Raw genomic sequence first — 18001 nt, forward strand, 5'->3', positions numbered from 1 at the left:
AAGCTAAGGAGCTTGGGCCTTATTTCCTAGGTAGTGGGGAGCGAATGGAAATGTGCTTTGTGCACAGGAGGGACGTGATCAAGGTGGTGTTTAAACTCCAAGAGGCCTTTGGCTGGGTGTGGGAGAGGACTGGCTAGGGGACAGTGGGATGACAGTCTAGGAGGCTGGGGGTGTGTACAGGTCCTCAAGTGGCAGCAGGGCTGGGTATTAAAGACAGCAGGAAGGAGGAGACCTCAGGCCTCAGGGTGTCCCCATCAGAGAGGACATCATCCCTGGCCAGACAGCTTCCAGAGACAGGCCCAGCTTCTGCAGAATACTTGGCTGTCGGCAGACAGAGGCTCCCACCCAATGGGGAGCTGGCATTGCTCTAGCAGGCCACATTCACACAACTCAGGCCCTCCCCTGTGTAATCACCCCACAGGGAGCAGACTCTTAGAGGGTTCCTGCAGGAGAGGCCAAGACCATCTGGGGTTCCTCCTCAATACTGGGGGGTCAAGCAAAGCTCACAGGTCAAGCTCACAAAATGTCAGGAAGGAGGAGAGTCCCCTGAGAGGGGCAGGGAGAGAGGGCAACTTCCTCTCTCTAAGGGACAGTCATTCTGTTGCTCCTGCCACCCACCTGACTTCTATCTCCACCCTGAGCTCCGTTCAGAAAAGTCCATTTCCAGTTGTATGAAGGCAAGATGTAAACAACCCAAGAGTTGCCGCCAAGAGAAGTGGCCCATCCATCTCTGCCAGGAGTCCGTATGGGGAGCTAAGGAGGGGCTGCCCCCAGTGATGGATGGTGTTTCCAGAGGTTATTAACTGAGCTGGACTTGGCCTCTTTGGGCTGATCTATGATACGAGGACTGTTTTAAAGTATGTGGCTTTCTGGTGCTGGATTATCGAAAAGAGTTAAAATTGAAGTAGTCACTCAAAGCTCTGCCTTCTGTCACAAGTGGCTAGTGGGGCTTATCCAGGTGGGCCGGGGAGTTGGGTGCTGTGCTTTAGCCCCTTAGATCCATGTCCTTCCCTGCAGCATCGGATGCTCCCATTGTCCTCTCTGGCGTCCCCAGGGCATGGGCAGTTGATGATCTGCCCTAAGCAGAAAAGGGGGGAAGCTTGGCAGGGAAGAAGGAATGCGTGTCTCAAGCCCAGTGTTCAGAGGGCAAGTCATCATCTCAGCATCACAGTTTTCCTCCCGACAGATAAAATAATGTCATTACCAGTGTTACAAGTTAACATGTGCTGAGAACCTGTCACGCGTCAGTCCTGGTTTCAGTGCTTCACCTGTAAGATCTCATCAAATCCTAACTGGTGACCCTGCAGAGCAGATACTATTCCTATCATTCTACAGAAGAGGAAGCTGAGGCTGGGAATTCGGGTGAAGGAACATGGCCAAGGTCTCGTCAAGGGAAGATACAGCCAGGAGTCCCAGCGAGGAGTCTGGTTCTGGAGCCTGGACACTTAGACACTCTACTCACTGCCGCAGGCGAGGGCCCTGGAGGCCATACACCCACGCACACACGTGCACTCATGCAGACATGCACGTACACACACAGCTCCCTCCTCTTTCCTTCTAGCCCTGCCCAGCCCCTTCACAGCCTCCCCAGCCCCACACCCGCCCGTGGCACCTTCAGTGTCCTCCAGGGCCACAGCGCCTCCCCGTGCCCAGGCTGGGTGACTGCCCCCAGGAGTCGCTGCCCCCTCCCCTTCTCCTCCGGCTCCCACCATCATGCTTCCCTTCCTCTTCACTGGCAACCTTCACATTTGTATTTATTTAACGTCTGCCTTCTTGCTGAGCTCTAAATGCCAAGAGGTCCAGGCATCCTCACATGGGGCTTGCTCAGGGAAGCGGGTGATGCTGGGGCAGCTCCCTTGCTGAATCCCGCTCCCCTCCCCCAGCCTGCGCTGACCTTGGCCACAGATAAGATGGACAGTGCTGGTGGGTTATGGCCTCTGAGGAGTCCCTGGGCCCAGGGTGGGCTCCGTCTGCTTCAGACAGTAAGATCAGGCCCCGAGAGCAGGCATAACCTCTCCTTCTTTCCCTCCACACTCGCATCAGACAGAGTGCTCCATCAGAAGCATGAAGTACTGATGGGGGATTAGCCACTGGCTGCTCGTCCTCCCACCAGGAGTGCAGTCCAGTAACTGTGATGGGGCCACAGGAAGGCTGGCGCTGGCAGGGGGGCAGCCGAGGCTTGGCCTTTGCCAGGTTGTGCAGATTAAGGGACTGGTGAGTTGGATGGGACCTCAAGCCCATGTTCCCGGCTTGGAGCAGGACCTGACGCACCAACTCCTGACAGAGGCTGTGCCCTGGGGTGAGGATGGGGACAGCTTCGACCCCTACGTAATCTCCACCAGTCTCCAAATCGCAGCAACAAGACGTGTTCTCTGGTGTGAGCAACTGACATTTCTCAATTTTGTGTAAAGCATGTGAATAAGAGCATTTCTAATAAAAAAAATCTATTTTTGTAGATTTATAACAAACAATCTCTGTAAAAACAGTGCACGCTGGCCAAGATGCACATACCGCTTGAGACAGGACAAGTGGTCCAGCCCTCCCCAGCCCCACCCAGCTTAACCAGGTGGCAGCCCCAAGTCCCCTCCCATGGAGACCCTGGACGGGAGCTCAGGGACCCCCTCTCTGTCCTCTGGGAGAAAGGGCAGCTCAGGTGAGCATCTACTGCTTCCTCTCGCTGGGCTGACAGTTGCCTCTCTGTGTCTCTAGGTCCCAGAGCACCGCCAGCCTCCTGCTTCATGACACAAAACACTCTCTGGCAGTGGTTCGTTACCCATCTCCCCATCATGCTGTAATCTCAGCGCTGTGTCCTGTGCGCCCTTCCCCGGTGCTCAGCACAGGACAACAGTCCAATGAATGTTTGATGGCCGCCCACACTCCCATCTCTCCCCCTATTGATTCCACCACGTCTCTGAGTTCTCTTTCTCCACTGTTCCAACTCTGCTCTCTTCTCCCATTCCTTCCCGTCTCTCTCATTTCTGCCCTGCTGGCCTTACTCTCTGTTTTTTTCCACCTGTCTGTTCCTAGCCCCTCTTTTACCTCCCACTCCAAGTCCCTCCTCCCATCTTCCTGCCTGATTTGGTCCAGAGATGACTATTTGGTCAAGATGATGAATGGGTCATAAAAAAAATATGAGCTGTTAATTGGAAACTTTCATTTGCAACTAATTTTCAAAATAAAAATTATAAAAGCATTGCAAAAAAACCCCAGAGCAGGTTGAAAACAAATTAGAAATCTTTAAAAAGAGGGAGGGGAACCCAAATTGAAAAATTCCAGATCTTTTCTCTTAATAGTTTCTTTTATAGTTTTGTTTTTAGTTATTTATGCTTTTTATCTTATTACAAAAAATGCACATTACAGAAAATACAGACAAGCAAAAAGAACATAAAGAAGAATTATAAACCCACCCATTCATACACAACCACTGAGGACATCTTGGTACATGCACTTCTGGATTCTTTGCGTGTGTGAGTGTGTGTGTGTGTGTGTGTGTGTGTGTGTATGTGTGATCATGCAAATTTTACCACTTCCCAAAGAAAGTTCCAGAACTTTAGTCCCTTGTGCTGTAAAACAAGAACATTAACAGCAACAAAAAACCTGGTCAAAATTTGAAAAGTATTACATATTGTATTTTCTTCTTGGAGTCTCTTAATATTCATTATAATGAATATTCATTATGAGAGTCATCATAAATGAATTGGAAGCTCTGGGGAGATGCACAGTTAAGAAACCTATTTTAACTTTGTTGTTCTCTAAACTCTTTGACGCCAGAGTTCTCTTTTCCTCTGGCAGCTATTAAAATGTGTTTCTGAGAAAACATTTTGCCAAATAATGAGAGATAAATATCTATGCATCTTCAGATTCAGTTTACAAAAATAAAATCTTATCATATATTCTCTTTTGTAATATTAGACATGTTTCCAACTAATATCTGTGATTGGATGTTTAGGTTATTTCCAACTTTTTATTACCATTTATATTACCCTAAATAATACAGAATAGGAAGAATAGGCTGAATGTGAATTAGAAATAAAAGACACAAAAGGAAATAACTCAAATATGAAAAGTAGATAAAAATGTTTAAAAACATAGAAAGACTGCAAAACCATCCCCATGGTACAGCAAAATTTCCAATCTAGTTATAAAACCCCTTATTTAACCAATATTTACCGAGTGCCCACTATGTACCAGGCTGTACGGGGGGAAAGAGAGAAAACTGATTAAACAGTGGCAGGAGATGAGTGCATGACAGCAGATGAGGGAGGAGGATGGCTGGGTGGGGGCCATTTTAAATGGAGTTTTCAAAACAGGCCTGGCTGAGAAGGTAACATCCCAGCAGAGGCCTTGAGGGATGTGCAGGAGCCGGCCACGCAAACATCTAGGGAAAGAGTGGTCCAGGCAGGTGGAGGGCATATGCAGAGGCCCTGAGGTGCCAGTGAGTCTGGCCTTGCCCCTCCAAAGACTCATTAGTCCAGGGGTCCCTGGGACCCATGATAGGGAGGGGCTTATCTGGATGTGCTGCTGTCATGGCAGTGGGGAGGTAGGGTCTAGGCTTGAGCATCTTTATTGGGGGGCTAGAACAGGGCACATCTGTAGCACCCCAAACTGTCAGGGAGTGAAAATAGTTATATTTGACCAGTTTAATTGTTTTAACTAGATTTTTGTCAGTATCAGTGCGCTTTCAACTAACCTACCCACTGTTCCTCCCCATCCAGCCCATCACTTTTTTCCCCCAAAGGCCAGAGATGCTGTGTCCATGCTAAGTGCCTGAGATCAAAGCCTCTCCCTTCCCTGCAAGCTGCTCTGGTGAGCATGGGCTCTGGCTGCCTCTGTCTGCTCCGGCTGGGCTGTTCCAGCCCTTTACATCAGCTCTGAGCTGGGATAGGGGAAAGAGAAGGAGCGAGTCATGAGAGTAGGGCAGAGCCCACAAGAAATACCTGAATCTAGGAGATCTGCCAAGTAAATCCTCCCAAACAGACACGGCTTTTCTGCAAGTTATGTGAGAACGACCATTTATATTACCCTAAATAGTACAGAATAGGCTGAATGTGAATTAGAAATAAAAGACACAAAAGGAAATAACTCAAATCTTCCAAATGAATACAGGAAGATAGAGGCAAACATGGGGAAAAAAACAAAGGAGACAATGGCAGAAAGGGAGGTATAGGCGCTGAGAGACACACAGAAACAAACAGAGAGATTGACAGAAAGGAAAAAGAAAACAAGAAGGAAGGGAGAGAGACCAAGGACGAGGATGGGTGAAGGGACTGTGGTGGCCCACTGTGGGAGGGACACAGATGTGGGATGCAGACATCTTTAGGAACGAGAAGTCTAAAGAGCTTAGGGATGGCCCTTAGACAAAGACGACAAAATGAAGTTAAGGAGCCAAACTGCCTGAGTTCACATCCGGGTTCTGCCACTTCAAGGCTGTGTGACGTTGGGCTAGTTCCATCACCTCTCTGAACCTGTTTCCTCCTCTTTAAACTGGACATAACATTAGTTGTGTGCGGTTCAAATGAGACAAAGCACATATGGCACTGAGCGCAGTGACTGGCACACAGTAAGCTTACTGGATGTAGTAATAACCGTCTGCTGGTGTATTATTACTCACTGGTCTCCCCTCCGGGAGGGCGGTGACTGAACAAGTAACCTGTGGCTGAGGGCCTGTCCTCTCGCGGTGTGAGCGCACCGGGCCCTGGATGCTCTCCCAGCTCGCTTCTGGCTCACACTGCAGATTGGCCCTGACAGGTACACGATTTAAACACCAGCACCAAAGGCAGCTTCCAGCACCCTCCAGGCAAGCCCCATCAGCTGCTCGCCTCCTGGGTGCAGGATGCGTAGGGGCACAGGATGCCGGCCAGAGTTTCCTCCTGGGTCCCTTGGCCTCTAGCCCGCCCACATCCCTGCCCACAGGTGCCCTGCTCATAGTTCTGCAAGCACTCAGCCAGTGCTAGGGTTGAGAAGATCCAGTCAGGCCTGGGGACGGGGCCTTGGGTGCCTGGCCCTGTCTGGGCCCTGGCCTGTACAGCGCTCCTTTTCCCAAGGCTGGGATTGCTCATTCCACCCTCCTACCCTTCCCCTTCCATCAGTAGGTTCTGCCACAAGCCCAGGTCCAGCCTCAGGGCTGGAGGATCTTAGCAGTTCTGGCCTGATGTTTACACCATCATGGTCCCCAGGGCTGCTCTGCATGGTGCATGGGACTGATAAGGTAGGGTCTGCTTTGCTTCTTCATCTGCTTTGTTCAAGGCCTTATCCTGCTGGCCTTCCCGATACCCTGGTCTTTCCAGGTTTGGATCTCTGTCCTGCTAGTGTCAGACCTCCTCCCCATGGCGAGGGTCCTGTTGCCAGCAGCAGACCACCCCAAGGCTGCCTGCTGCCCCCTGCATCATTCTGCCCACCTGTCAGCATATCTGCTACCCCATTTTGGATGGTGACAACTTGGGCTTGAAGATTGTACCTCTGACTCTCACCCCATCTTCCCTGCGCTCCTGCAGCTGGCTCTAACACTCAGTCTCTTTCCCTCACGCACCCTGAGGGTGGCCTCATCCCTGACCTTAACCCTGCCCTGCTGCCTGGTATAGAGGGTGCTGCCCTGGAATCCAGCCCCTCTGGGACCTGGCAGCATCTCCGCCTTTGCAGTTCCATTGGCCTGAAGACTTGACATTTCCCTAAGCATCAGTTTTCCTTCCAAAGTGGGGGAAAGGCTCTGCCCTGTCTGCCTCCAGGACGGATGGCGGGGGGACCGTAAGCCTTGGCCTGGGACTCCTGTCCTTTGTACACGTTCCCATGAGCCCCACCCTGGAAGTCGGCTTCCTGTTCTCCCTGCACAGGATAAGGTGGCTGATGTGAACGTGCTCAGCTTTCAGCCCCTCATCCAAGACATGGGTTCTCTTCCAACAGTTCTCCCCAAAACTGGTCCGTGTTGGTCTCCATGCCTTCATCTTCCTCCTTTACTTTCGACAGTTTCAGGTCTGTCCCAGCTCCCTGTAGGGTAAGAGGTCCCTGTCCCTCTACACCACAGGCCCAAGAACCTAGGCACAAAATCAATCAAACTCCACCCGTGTTTGCCCCTCTGCGCGTTCCGCTGTCTCTTTCAGTCTCCCTGTGTGTCTCTTTCTCTGCTTCTCTGTCTTCCTCTTCTCTCTCCTACGTCGCCGTGTTGTCAAGTATATCCACCGTCAGCACTTGCCGAGTTGAAAGTTCTTCCAATTGCGCAGCGAGCCGCGTGGGCAGGCTGGGTAATGTCTGTTTTACCCTCTCAGTAATGAATCCCATCTTCTTCTCTTTGCGGTGATTGTTATTGATTCTGTCTTGTCACCTTGGTTTGTTTTCTGCCGGCTCCCACCTTCCCTTCATCTTGCTGTGGCCATTTCTCCTCCCTTATCTGTAATTTCCTCTCTTGCTACAGCTGTCTCCCCTCTGGGCTGGCATGGCACTGAGGCCAGGGCTTTTGTATTAACTTGGTGGTGCAGCTCCATCGGCCCTTCCCTGAAGTGGTGGGTGTGGGTGGTGGTTGTGAACAGGTCAATAATGATGGTGGTGGGGAGAAGAAAGCTGGAGCCAGACCTTCCTCATATTGGTTGTTCTAAAGCAGAGCTTGGACCATGGTGCCTTCCCCAGCTTGGGAACCTCCTATGGTTGCCCTGGACCCACAGACAAAGGATGTGATTTTCAGCTGGGAAGTAAAGTCCTTCACAAACTTACCCCGATCAGCATTCCCAGCCACATCACTCAGAACCGCAAACTTTACCCTCCAGACACACCACACTACTTACTACTTACTGTTCCCTTCCATACCCTAGGCCTGTGATCACCCAGGGCAGGGGGTTCACCTAGCAGGCAAAGGAGGGCATTTTGACCAGACCACGAGAAGGGGAAGACACCTGTCTTCTGCCCCCAGCCCTGGGGCCCCTGTGGGTGGAGCTCCAGGAGTTTGCCTGGGAGGGGCCTTCATGAAGGCCATCAGGGGCCATCAGGAACCTTCATGAATCTCCTTGTTCTGGTCAGTGGCCCCAGAAGGTGGATGATAGGTGACCAGAAAGCTTATGGGTTTTGTCTGGCATTGGGAGGACAGGACCCTGGAAGAACAGAATGGTCATTTTCTGAGCCTGACCACGCATCACACACCCTCATCATGCCTTGGGCAGAGTGTGATGCGGGATACTCACCCCCTTTCAGCAGATAAGGAAGCCGAGGCTAAAAGTGTGAGGTTACTTGCCAAAAGTCCCACAGCAGGTGGGTGACTCTTGGGGTTCAATCCCAGATCTTTCTGACTCTGAGGTCAGTGCTCTTTCCTCATCCCTATTCCCTAGGCTTCCAATCCTTGAGCCTAATGCCATCCCTGCCCCAAGCATTTTCTCATCCCTGCTCGATGCCCAGATTCCAAGATGGCCCCCATTGATCCTCTTGGAATTAGACTTTGTGTAGACCCTCCCATGTCGGATCGGGGCTAGACTATGGCCGTTAGAATGCAGTGGGAGTGATGGCACAAGACTTCCAGGACTAGGTCACGACGGCGTCGCACCTTCAGTCTCTTGCATGGCTCTCTCTGGGTGAAGCAGTCGCCATGTTAGGCAGCCTGGCTGAGAGCCCGGGTGAGAGCAACCGGCTAGCCTGCCATGTGACGGGATCTCCTTAGAAATGGGGCCCAGCCCAGTCCAGCCTCCAGATGACTGCAGCCTTGTGAGAAGCCCTGAGCCAGAATCACCCAACCGGGCTGCCCCTGAACACCATACACCATGAGAGGTGATTAATGATTAGTGTCGCTTTAAGTCACTAAGTCTTGGAGTGATTTGTTACACTACAGTAGATAGCAAATATGTCTGTCCTCAGAGCAAAGGGCCCCCAAGCTGAGGGCTGGATAATCCTCAGTTTCTTCCAGGGTTTCTTTCCTGGGGTGGACACGATGCCAGAGACCCTCTGCCCAGGAATCCCTTTGTCTAGACTCTTCCCTCATCTTAAAGAGAGACAGGGACTCATCTCCCCATGCGGTCTCAGAAGAATACCCCAGCCACTGCTCCGGCTTTGGGGTGAGGCAGGATGAAGGTGAAGTCGTCCCTCAGACCTTATCAGAAAATGTCTCTTTCCCTCCCTAATGAAGACAAATCCCAGCATGTGAGGAGGACACCAAATGGATACAAATGAACCAGCCATGTTATCAGATGGATGTGTCTTCCCAAGATCTAGAGCTGATGGCACGTGGATTCCCGCCCCTGCTGACACACAGCCTGCGGTCCCTGCAGGGTCTGGCAGAGCCCTGAGTGGCACCGCCCTCATGAGAGTGTATGCTCTCTGCCTTGGCTTCTGCTCTTTCTAGCTGGAGCCCTAAGGGAGTTCTTGGGGGCACTGTGTCACCCAGCATGACATTAGACTCTAAGGTGCAGAAGGGGCTGGCTCTTGGGCCCACCCCCGGGCATGTTTTATGTTTCCATAGACTCTGCCAGGCCAACAAGGCCCCCCGTCACTGCCTTGACTCCCTCTCCTGCAGAGGGCAGATGAAGAAGACTTATTTTAGGTTGGTATGTTACGTTCTTATTTGCAAGGCTGCCTTAGAAAGAAACCATCGGACTGGTTTATTACCTCCTGATAGGTTTATTACCTTCTTTGTCCCTCTGCCTTTAGGTATGGAAGTGTGTCTACCATGTGAGGGGGTGGGAGCAGGGAGAGCTGGATTCCTAGAGACCCTACCTCAGCCGGCAAGGGGGCAAAGGCTGTTTCTGGTTCCCAGGCTTTTCAGAGTAAGGAGCTGGAAACTCCAGGAAATAAATGGTTCCAACCAACCTCAGAGCCTCCATCTCCTTTTGCCTCAAAGGAGAGCGAAAGCATTGGAAAGCTTGTCCCACTGCCCTTTCCTACCTGTCTGAGTCTATCAAGCATCTCCGTGGACACAGGCAGGCTTCCTTGCCCCGGTGCCCTCCTGCGCTAGTTCCCCTGGCTCCATGCTCAGCATCTGTCTCCTTATTTACCCGTCCTGGCTTCTCTGCTTTTCCTGCTGCACCAGAAACATGTAGTTTATCTTCACTCAGGCCTGTCCCTGCGGCTCTCTCTGGATCATGCTTGCCTCGCTAGCCCTTTGCCCTTCTCAAGAAACACACCATGGCTGGCAGAAGTTCCTTCTTTGATAACATTTTCCATCACAGCCCCGGAGTCTGCAAAACATGCGGATCCTTACCAACTGTCCTAGGAGAGACATTGGGAGCTGCCCGCCCTGTTTTCCAAGGTGTCTAGGGAAGGGCCCTCATCTCCTGCCACCATTGTGGGTCATTTATGCAAAGTTCTGCCCAATGGCAGGAGGCTGGAGGGGACGAGTGTACAGTCCGGCATTGTGGGTTGAGCATGGCTCGGGCAGCAGGGCAAATCCTGCCTTGGTCACTTCTAACTTTATGTAAGTGCATCTCTATTTCATCCTCTGGAGAGCAAGTTTTATCTACCGCACAGAGAATGAGGCAAGGCATGGAAACAGCCAGCCAATAGTGGTTTTGTGGCAAAGGATGGCAGTGGTGACAGTGACAACGAGGTTGTTGCTGAGCTGGTGGGGGCCCCGCCTGCACTGAGAAGCAGAGGGTCTGGGAAGCCAGGAATTCGGCACAGAAAGAAGCTCACCTGAGTCAGACAAGAACAATCAGTAGCACTTGAGCTCTGGATGGAGTTTTAGTCTCTCAGAGCAAACATCATCCCAAGACCTCTAGTCGCAATCCCTCATTTACCAGCAGACACAATTGAGACCCACAGAGGGCAGTGACCTGCCTGATGTCACCCTGTCACCAGGGGAACCCATGTCCTGACATTCCATTACCACTTAGCCTCAGGCTGAAGCGGCCCATTCCCAGGCAGACAAACCAAGGACCACTCCTCAGGGACTCCGTCAGCAGGAGTGGGATGAGGGAGGCCACCTGACCCAGACTGCCTCCCCAGACTGTGCTCTGGAGGCCACCCCCAGGCCCAGAGGCCATTACTCAAAGATGGGGTCATGTAGGAAGAAACCATTAGCATCTGGTAAATGTCCCCCAGAGGAAAGTCATTGCCAACCCTTTTGCCTCCTTCCTACCTGAGGCAGTGCTCTCCGCAGTTTCCCCAGGAGCCTATCCCTGTGATGTAAAATCCTCCCTTCCATCCTATAGATGGAGGGGAGAGGAGGTGATGGGAGTGGCCAGGGTGTGGGTCAGTGGAGGAGGGGTCAGAGAAGTGACCTGGGAGGAGAAGGGATGTGCTTCCACCAAGCTGCTCTGGGGCGCGGAACCCAGAGAGTCTGAGACGCCATTCCTCAGGCCCCAGGAAGGGGTGTCCCTTCCCCTAAACCGCCGCCTGCTCTTCCTCCTGCTTGATGGGCCAGCACCCAGCACCTTTGACTCAAAGGCTCTGACGCTCCCAGGAAGGAGGTGGGAAGGAACTCCCAGCTGGATTTGGGAACTAGACAGAAAGAGAGCGGGTAGAGGGAAAAGCGGGGGAAGACGGAAAAGGGGGAGGAGAGAAGCTGGGGCTGGGGAGAGGTCTTGTCAGCCTCTGGCTCTGGCCTGGGGCAGGGAAGACAGGTGGTTCAGAGGCCCAAAGCTGGAGCACTTCCCAAGAAGCCTAGTGGCGGTCCGGTTCCTGAGGAGAGTGGGCCCCATGCCCTGTCACCAGCCTGCTCAGCTCCTGGGGTGTGCAGGGAAGCCCATGCCCTATTTTGCAAACAAGGAGACTGAGGTCCAGGCTGGTTAAATGGCTTGCCCAAGGTCACCTAGATATTCATGTCTTTTCCATGTATTACTATTCCCCTCCCATTTCATAAACAGTTTGAGGAGATTTATAATGAAACGTATGTTTGCAGTAAAGCTCTTTGAATTTATTCCTTCCACATATATTTGGTGTTCTCTACGTACCTGACATTATTCTAGACTGAAAGGTAGACAGAGAAAGACAGAATCCCTGCTCCCATGGAGCTTACTCTCTGGCATATGTTATCTTGTGATAAGTGCTCTGAAGGAAATGAGGGAAGTGACAGTAAGGGGAGGGAGGGAGCATTGATTTTAGGTAGGATGGTCAGGAAGGTGGCATTTAAGCAGGTGTGAAGGCCTAAGGCAGACTTGAGTTTGGAGTATTCACGGAGAGAAGGCACCAGAGGCCTCCACGGTGAGGAGTTGCAAGCTAATAGGATGGAAGCCACTATGGCATTGTGGAGGGGGGAGCGGCATGATCCCATGGACATTTTAGAAGAGGCTTCCTGCTGCCTTGAGGAGAACGGACTGGTCGGAGGCAGGAGAGGAAGCGGCTTCCGCAGTGATGCAGATGAGAGGTGCTGGTGACTGGACCAGAGATGGCCGTGGAGGTGGAGAGGAAATCAGAAGAGGTGTCAGAGAGAGCGGGGTACGCAGAGCACTCAACCTGAGGTCTGAGAGTGCTGTTCTACCGCCCGTGGCCCAGAGCCCTGGCTGTCTGGCATGGAGTGGTGAGGCTTGGGAGAGAAACTAGATGGCAGCCTTGGGGGCTGGATCCCTACAGAGAAAGGGCTGGAGAGAGGATGAGAGGAGAACTCTGACAACTGCAGCCGAGGTGTGGGGACCAAGGTTAGGCGTGAAATCCTGCTAGAGAGAAGCCATTAGATGGAGCCAACCAGCTTGGGGCACCCTGTGGGTGCTCCTTCAGAGATCAAGGCTTTGACTCTCCTGTTGATGAAGAAAAATAACTCAATTTTGCATTACAGGAAGGACTAAAGAAGCACGGTATAAAGCAAGGAAGACATACAGACATCACCTCCACACCCACACCTGTGACAGACATCACTAATCAATGGCGCCAGCCTTCTGCTGAACTCAGACTCAGCTTCATCGTCTTTCTCAACACAGCCCTCCAAGCAGCTACTCCCAATCAACTCGTGAGGCACAGGCTTCACAACCTCCTCATCATTCCCAGTGCAGAGGAATGAGCACCAAGTTTGGAGTCCAAGACACCTGGAGCTTAGTTTTGCTTTTGTCTGTAGACAATGTATTTAGCCTCTTTGAGTCTCGCTTTCCCATCTGTTAAAGTGAATTATTATTCCTATGTCACGTATTTGCTGTGAGGACTAAGGGAGGTAATGAATGAAAGAACTTAGCCTAGTGCCTGGTACAGGTAGGCATCAACAAATGTTTTCTTTTTTTACACTGTTTAAGTCTATATAACGGCTTGTCTCACAGAGAAGAGAACACCGGAATAGGTTAAACTTTCTTGCTATAGCAAGCTCAAATTGTGTCAGAGTTTTGATCAATCAACAAATGTTTTTTAAAAATAGCCCCCTTTGGGCTTCCCTGGTGGCGCAGTGGTTGAGAATCTGCCTGCCAATGCAGGGGACACGGGTTCGAGCCCTGGTCCGGGAAGATCCCACATGCCGCGGAGCAACTGGGCCCCTGAGCCGCAACTACTGAGCCTGCGCGTCTGGAGCCTGTGCTCCGCAATGGGAGAGGCCGCGACAGTGAGAGGCCTGCGTACCACGATGAAGAGTGGCCCCCGCTCGCCGCAATTAGAGAAAGCCCTCGCACAGCAACGAAGACCCAACGCAGCCAAAAATAAATAAATAAAATTAAAAAAAAAAATAGCCCCCTTTGCCTGACCCATGCTTCTACTCCCAAATGTGCGCACGGGCACACACACACACTTACATACACATGCACACACTCACACACAAGTCGTAAGAGGATAGAAAAATGTATCCTAACAGCTGACACTGGAATTGATGTTAGGGAGGGAACCCTCTTTTGTTCAGGAAATTACCTTGATAAGTCACTAAGGATATGGATTAACAGAAGTCAAGGAAACAAAAAGGTCGCTGAACGGCTGTACATTAAAATTGAGATGAAATTCACGAGCAGTGGGAAGCAGAACAGCCCAGGGGTGTGGGTGCTACAAAGCATCTCGGTGGAGTGGGCAACGCAATTTTAAAGAAAAAGTATGTCAAATATCCAACATGAAGCTGTTTGCACTTCTGAGATATAAAACATCTCTGTCTTAAAAAGAGCCCATACCACATGATTCCATTTTTATAAAACTCTAGGAAATGCAAAGCAATCCATAGTGACAGGAAGCAGAGGAGTGGTTGACCAGGGTGGAGGGAGGAGGAACCTTTGGGGGAGGGGGCGAACTTGTTCAGTATCTTCATTGTGGTGATGTGTAAAAATTTTCCAAATTGAACCCTTTAAATATGTGCGGTTTAAAAAGTCATTTATATCAATTTGATCCAGATTTGTTGGTTTTTCGTGCTTTTAGACGTGCCAATTTTCCCCACCTTTCAACAGGTAATGACCCCCTCCCCCAGACATATTTTTCTGTCTCCCCACACCTCAGTCAAGTCTGACACAGGTGTGAATGCCTTGTGTGAGTGGTCTGGGGGTAGAATTTGAAGGAGGGAAGAATTGAATCCCGCATCTAAATTGAAACTGCTGAACTGGGATGGCTTGTGTGGGTCAGGAGACTATCCATAAACTGAGTGAATTCAGCAGAAGCACGAGCTCATAGCCAAGGTGCTCATGAGAATCAAGCTCACTCCTCTCCCTGGAAATTCTTAGAAGTCTTGGGAGAGAGTGCTGAATTTCCATGTGCCATGGGGGTTCAGGGCAGTGTCATAAATCTTAAGGTGCGGGGAGGTCCCAGTTGGCACTTGTGTTCCTTGCACAGACAGAAGCCCAGACGGGCACCCAAAGAGCGCCCCCCTCCGGCCACACTTCCTTACATTGCACCTCTTGGGGCCCTGAGCTACACTGGAGGAAGAGGAGGTGGCTCCTTGCTGAATTGCGTTTCTCTATAAAGACGCTCATCCAACATGGGAAAGATCAGAGCAAAGAAGGGAGGTTGGCCCCTCAGCAAACCCAGTAACGCTGAGTCTCCTCTGTTCTTTCCTTGGGATCCTCCGGAGAGTCCGTCCTAATCAGCCTCATACCACTCACTACGGCAGCATCCCCCCTGAGCCGGCACAATGGCCATCGGAACACGAGGTCAATTTGCTACCGGGGACGCTGCCCTTTAGATCCCTCAGCTCTGCAAGGTGCTTTGCTCCAGAGAGACAAGAGCTTCTCCAGCCCTCTTCCCCTCCCTCCCCCCGCCACACCTCCCCACCCCATCCTGGAGCATCACAGCAGAAACCAAATCAGCCACTCCTTCCGAGGGGATAATCAAAGTGCAGCGTCTCTGGAGAGGACCCGGCTCCGGCTCCGTGGAGCAAGTCTTTAATTTCAAGCTGACTAGACTGGGAGCGTGTGCTGTGGGCTCTCTGATAGGCAAGACGAATGGATGGCCAGGGAGTCAAGCTGGTGAACAGGAGCAGGTGGAGGGTGGAAGGAGCAAGATGGGGGGGCAGGAAGCTTCCCATGTGGGCAAAAGGGGGCTCCCTGCTCTGGAGATCTGTTTGCTCTCTGCAAAGCCGAGCTGCTGGCATCTCCCCCGACAACCCAGAAGGATGTCTACAGCCTCAGATGCGGCCCCTGCCCATCCCCCCACCAGACAAGGAGCCGGAAGAAACCCTGAAGGGCAAGCCTCCTGCCCAGGGTCACAAAGCACCCCAAGGGTGGGCGGAGACTGGATCCTAAATACAGACCTGGGTGGAGTTTCACCCCCCGGGCTCCTGAACCCAAACGGCAGGGCTGCTCTGGGAACAAGGCCTCACTGACATCAAGAAACTGAGACTTCACAGAAAACTTTCATGTGCTTGGAAGCAGGTGTCGCTGGGACTCTTGTCATCATTCTGCCATCAAGAGAAAACATGCCCATAGAGGTTAGGAATCCTGCTCAAGGTCACAAAGCAAGTCAGTGATGAAACCAAGAATATAATATAGTAGGTCTGGTATTCACGAATGATACATCTCAAGACCTTGGTGAGGACTCCATTTCTCAAAAAAAGAAAAAAAAAAAAAAAAAACCATAGAACTCATTGGATAACACCAGTGCCACACTGGGCTGCAGCAGCTGGGCAGACAGCGAGGCCCTGGCCAGCTCAGCGACTCTGTGGGTCAAATCCAGGCCTCAACAGAAGGACAGATTATTTCCCAGCTGGGCCTTCAAAGAGCTGAAATCACAAACAGCACCCCAGCAAACCACAGCCTTCTTCACAGCTCTCTAGGCTCCTGGCCCAGTGCTCCAGCCATTGGCTGCTGCCACGTTGTGTCGGGTTGGGGACCAGGAGGGTATTTATGGGCAGACAAACAAGACCAGGATGGGGAGGCAGCTGCCAGGAGAACAGCTCCAACCTGAGCCCAGAAATGTGCTGCCTTCTTCCTTTCCTGTTGCCTCACCTGCCAATACTGGACCTGAGCATTGTACACCAGAAACCAAGAACCTGGACACTGGCTTCTTTGGGGAACTCCCCTTCTCCAGGTTCACAGGTACTCTGCGCTCCTATCCCATGTTGCTTGAGCTTCCTTGGCCTTCTATGATCTAACAGTGCCTGGCCCAGTGCCTGGCCCTTAGTGGCTGCTCAGGGTTCGCTGAATAAATGAAGTTTTGATATGTGTGTGAATCAGGCTGCCTACAGCCTGCCCTTCTTGAAGCCTAGTTCTGCCCTTGGCTCTGTGGGGCAAATACTGTCTATAACAAGGCATGGGCCCCAGCCAACAGGTGGGAATCTAGTAGAGTGCTATGGGCTGAATTGTTTCCCCCCCTCCAAATCCATATGTTGAAGCTCTAACCTCCAACATGATAGTATTAGGTGGTGGGGGGCTTTGGGTGGTGATTAGGTTTAGATAAGGTCATGAGGGTGGGGCCTTCACAATGGGATTAGTGCCCTTATAAGAAGAGAGTATCTCTCTCTCCCTCCCTCTCTCTCTCTCTCTCTCTCTCTCTCTCTCTCTCTGTCATGTAAGGACACAGAAAGAAGGTGTCAGTCTGCAAACCAGCAAGAGGTTCTCACCAAGAACTAAATCAGCTAGTACCTAGGTCTTGGACTTCCCACCTCCAGAACTGTTAGAAACTAATGTCTGTTGTTTAAGCCACCCAGTCTATAGCACTTTGTTATAGCAGCCTCAGCAGACAAAGACATTGGGGAAATTAGATCCCTCCTCACAAATTCCTCCTGACACAGTCCAGAGCCATATCAACAAGGCCTTAACCTTGACTGTGAGCAGAACCATGACTGCTGAGGTAAAAATGTGCTGGGCTGGGAGCCCAGAATCTGGGTTCTAGACCCAATCCTTCTGTTTATCAGCTCCATGACATCAGGCAAGGGATGGAATCAGAGTACATCAGGGATGACATCCACAAGACCTCAGTTTCCCCATCTGTGAAATGGAGGGAGGTGGGAGTCCCCCACCCCGCCTCTTTCTCAGGGATCCTGTGAGTGGGGCTCCTGGGGGACGATGGGAATGAACATGTCTGGAAAGCACAGCACCCTGTGGGAATGTGCCAGAAGGTGGGGTTGGGTTGGCATCAACAGCAGAGCTGGAGGGGCTCCTCACTGTGACGGGAGAGCTGGCCCCGACAGTGCCCAGGGTCTGCCATCCCCACCTGCCCACAGTCCTTGGAACTAAGAATCCACTCATTGTCTAAGCATGGCTGGGCCTGTCCTCTTGCTCTCTCGGACAGCTCTGGGGAGCCCGTCTTGTCTCCTGGCTCCGCCGGAAACCTCTGCAGGGCAGGAGCGGGTCCATCTTGTTTCCCCCCACAAGCTGAGCGTGTAGGGACTTGATCAACCCCTGCTCTCTGACGTGACCCAGCCATGCCCCATTTGGGGAGGTGGCTGACCTTTGCTGTAGGAAAGCCTTGAAGACAGCCCCGGGGCATTGGCCCTCCTCTCAGGGGCAGTAAGAGCAATCGAAGGGGGCCTGAGGTGGATCCTCAGTGTCCTTGCCAAGCCTGCCACCCTTTGCTGTCACCTGAGCCACCGGGCCAGCGCTACCCTCCCTCGCCCACCCACACTGCACTGCAGGACACTCCACCCTGAGTCCTGGCTGAGCAGAAGAAGTGATGTCTTCAGCACTTAGTGACATGCAGCCGGTGAGGGCTGTGCAGGATCCCCTCCGGCCCGCCGCCAAAGGAACCCAGCTGCCCTTTTTCCTGTGTC

At 51.9% G+C, this 18001-nt stretch overlaps 1 non-coding gene across 1 annotated transcript; it reads right to left on the reverse strand.

Moving 5' to 3' along the window:
- Positions 1-13120: 13120 nt before the first annotated feature.
- LOC132371154 (small nucleolar RNA SNORA28) lies at positions 13121-13241 on the reverse strand. Its single transcript, XR_009504778.1, has one exon. It is a non-coding gene; the product is annotated as a small nucleolar RNA SNORA28 (small nucleolar RNA).
- Positions 13242-18001: the final 4760 nt, after the last annotated feature.

Source organism: Balaenoptera ricei, chromosome 8 (assembly GCF_028023285.1).
Source record: "Balaenoptera ricei isolate mBalRic1 chromosome 8, mBalRic1.hap2, whole genome shotgun sequence".
NCBI classification, from domain to species: Eukaryota; Metazoa; Chordata; class Mammalia; order Artiodactyla; family Balaenopteridae; genus Balaenoptera; species Balaenoptera ricei.